This window comes from Symphalangus syndactylus, chromosome 11 (assembly GCF_028878055.3).
Source record: "Symphalangus syndactylus isolate Jambi chromosome 11, NHGRI_mSymSyn1-v2.1_pri, whole genome shotgun sequence".
NCBI classification, from domain to species: domain Eukaryota; kingdom Metazoa; phylum Chordata; class Mammalia; order Primates; family Hylobatidae; genus Symphalangus; species Symphalangus syndactylus.
In genome coordinates this window covers 11,204,019-11,207,442 of record NC_072433.2, presented here as the reverse complement: position 1 = coordinate 11,207,442, position 3,424 = coordinate 11,204,019, and the positions used below count along the sequence as shown (strand labels likewise).

General features: G+C 55.7%; 1 pseudogene; it reads left to right on the top strand.

Moving 5' to 3' along the window:
- The first annotated feature begins 701 nt into the window (after positions 1–701).
- On the top strand, positions 702–3,173 carry LOC129492763 (tubulin beta-8 chain-like; annotated as a pseudogene).
- Positions 3,174–3,424: the final 251 nt, after the last annotated feature.

Genomic DNA, 3,424 nt, shown 5'->3' with positions numbered 1-3,424 from the left:
ATGCCTCACATGACCCTAACAGCCAGGAATTTTCTCCTTCTCCAGTTAAACCTGTCCAAAATTGAGGAAACTATCCAGGTGAGAACTGGCAACTCTAATTTACACCGATGCCTTCCTGCAGGAGATTCAAATATTTGCTAATGCTTACTGATACCGTCACTGGTTAGATTGAGGCATTCCCCACCCCATCTGAAAAATGTTTACTAGAAGAAATAACTCCTCAGTCTGGGTAATCTAAAAGCCTGCAGAGTGACAGTGGCCCATCTTTCACAGCAGGCGTAACCCATCACCTATCCTCAGCTTTAAGAATCCAATATCACCTTCACTCTGCTGGAGACCGCAGTCCTCGGGAAAGGTGAAAGGGCTAATCCTACCGTAAAGAAGACTCTAGCTAAATCAGAGGCCTGACTATCTCTAACACCCATAGCTTACTGCGGGTTAGAACTGCCCCAAAGTAAAACGTATAATTAAGTCCTGTTGAGTTAACATATGGAAGGCCTTTCCTAACCACAGATCTCCTAATAGATGAAGGGACGCATCCATTACAAAAATATGTCATCAATCTAGGACAGGAGCAAAGGCACTCTGTGAATATGAAAACAAGAGTCTTCCTCTCCCACATGGGAGGAAAATTCAGTTTCAGCTCAGCTAGAGATCTAGTCTCACTAAAGACGTGGAAGGAAGTTCTCCAGCTGAGCAGCTTTCTCCAACGTGGAAAGGACCACAGGAAGGACACCTGAGCTCTCCAACAGACGTTCAACGCCAAGGGATTCACAGGTGGGTGCACCTGTGTGGAAGTAAAGCTGTTGCTTATTCTGGGAGCCCAATCCGAGGCTGAGGGAGGTGGGCGCAGGGCTATTTCAGCGTTGGCGGAGGGCAGGTTCCTCCTTCTCGTGTTTCTGCTACCTCCCAAATCCCGCCTTGGCCATGAGGGAGATTGTGCTCACGCAGGTCGGGCAGTGCGGGAACCAGATCGGCGCCAAGGTTGGCAGCCGGGGCTCTGAGGGCCCGGCCCGGGCCTGCCGGGTGGCCAGGGAAGATGTTGGCAGTGGCGGGGCGGTGCCCCTGCATTGCGGCCCCTGGGCTCCCTGCGGGGGACGGTGGAACTGGGCGGCTGGCGAGGCGGCCGGGGTGGACCCCAGGGACAGGGTGGCCTAGGTATGGGGGTGCGGATGAGGGTGGGGGTGGGAGAGCGGCGGGGGCGCCTCCGTGACTCAGCCCTGGCCTGTCTGGCCCCTCCCGTCTCTGACAGCTCTGGGAGGTGATCTCCGATGAACATGCCGTCGACTCCGCTGGCGCCTACCAGGGGGACAGCCACCTGCAGCTGGAGCGCATCAACGTGTACTACAACGAGGCCAGCGGTGAGACCCCGTCCTTCCGCCACCGCCCTCCTGGGAACGAGGCCCTCCCCTGCTAATGCCCTCCCGCCCTCTCAGGTGGCAGGTACGTGCCCCGCGCTGTGCTCGTGGATCTGGAGCCGGGCACCATGGACTCTGTGCGCTCAGGGCCCTTCGGGCAGAACTTCAGGCCAGACAACTTCATCTTCGGTGAGCTGCGGGCGAGGACTGGGGTCAGGGCAGCTCAAAATCCACGAGTGCCCCAAAGTCATCGCTGTGGGCACTGTGGAGCCAGGGCCCCTGAACAGCCTCCTATCCTCCCAGTCGAGTTGCTTGATCTGCTTCTCCTAAATGGGCTTTGGGAGGAAGGCCCGGGTGTCTCCTCGAGGTGAGGAGCTACCGATGTAAACTGCCTGCGGGGAGCTGAGCTGGGGCCGTGGCTACCGCCTTCCCTGAAAATGGGCAGGAGCTGCCTGCAGCGAGGTCTGTTAGCCCGTCTCAGGTTTGACTCCTGACTTAATTCCTAACAGGGGAAGCTGCTGTGCTGTAACTCGGGGGAGGGGGTTTCATTTGCTCCACCTGCAGGGCGAATGGTGCGTTCACCTCACATGTGACACTGGCGCTTTCTGCGTTATGGTGGTGACCACTGATGACCGTACACGTGGCCATTGAGTGACTGGCTGTACTGTCTTACAGGTCAGTGTGGGGCCAGAAACAACTGGGCCAAGGGACACTACACGGCGCGGAGCTGATGGGGTCAGTGATGGACGTTGTCAGAAAGGAGGCTGAGAGCTGTGACTGCCTGCAGGGTTTCCAGCTGACCCACTCCCTGGGTGGGGGGACTGGGTCTGGGATGGGTACCCTTCTGCTCAGTAAGATCCGGGAGGAGTACCCAGACAGGATCATAAACACATTCAGCATCCTGCCCTCGCCCAAGGTGTCAGACACCGTGATGGAGCCCTATAATGCCACCCTCTCAGTCCACCAGCTCATAGAAAATGCGGACGAAACCTTCTGCATAGATAACGAAGCGCTATATGACATATGTTCCAGGACCCTAAAACTGCCCACACCCACCTACGGTGACCTGAACCACCTGGTGTCTGCTACCATGAGTGGGGTCACCACGTGCCTGCGCTTCCCCGGCCAGCTGAATGCTGACCTGCAGAAGCTGGCCGTGAACATGGTCCCGTTTCCGCGGCTGCATTTCTTCATCCCTGGCTTTGCCCCACTGACCAGCCAGGGCAGCCAGCAGTACCGGGCCTTGACTGTGGCTGAGCTTACGCAGCAGATGTTTGATGCTAAGAATATGATGGCTGTCTGTGACCCCCGCCATGGCCGCTACCTAACGGCGGCTGCCATTTTCAGGGGTCGCATGCCCATGAGGAAGGTGGATGAACAAATGTTGAACATTCAAAATAAGAACAGCAGCTACTTTGCTGACTGGCTTCCCCACAACGTAAAAATAGTCGTCTGTGACATCCCACCCCGGGGGCTAAAAATGTCGGCCACCTTCATTGGGAATAACACGGCCATCCAGGAACTCTTCAAGCGTGTCTCAGAGCAGTTCACAGCAATGTTCAGGCGCAAGGCCTTTCTCCACTGGTACACGGGCGAGGGCATGGATGAGATGGAATTAACCGAGGCCGAGAGCAACATGAACTACCTGGTGTCTGAATATCAGCAATATCAGGATGCCACGGCCGAGGAGGAGGAGGATGAGGAGTGTGCTGAGGAGGAGGTGGCCTAGAACTCTCCTTTTCTAGGTAAAGGGGGGGAAGCAGTGTGGATTCTTTACTGTGTTCTGACAGCCATGTGTCACTACGTACTTGTTCGTTTGTGTCTTCCCATCTCCTCCTGCTGCATTTTCTAAAGCAGTTTTATAGTATGTAGTTTTGCCTAATAATTTTCACAGCATCTGGTTTCCCCTCCAACTTCTTTCCATGGGCCCTCTGGCTACTGTTGCCAGATGCGCACAGTTGTCCTGCAAGGCTGAAGCTGTCTGGGTTTATCACATGCCCAGGAACAAGCATTCCAGTTGCTCCAGGAGGGGTCGGTATGGGCTGTGGATGTGGCAGGCAGGCTTC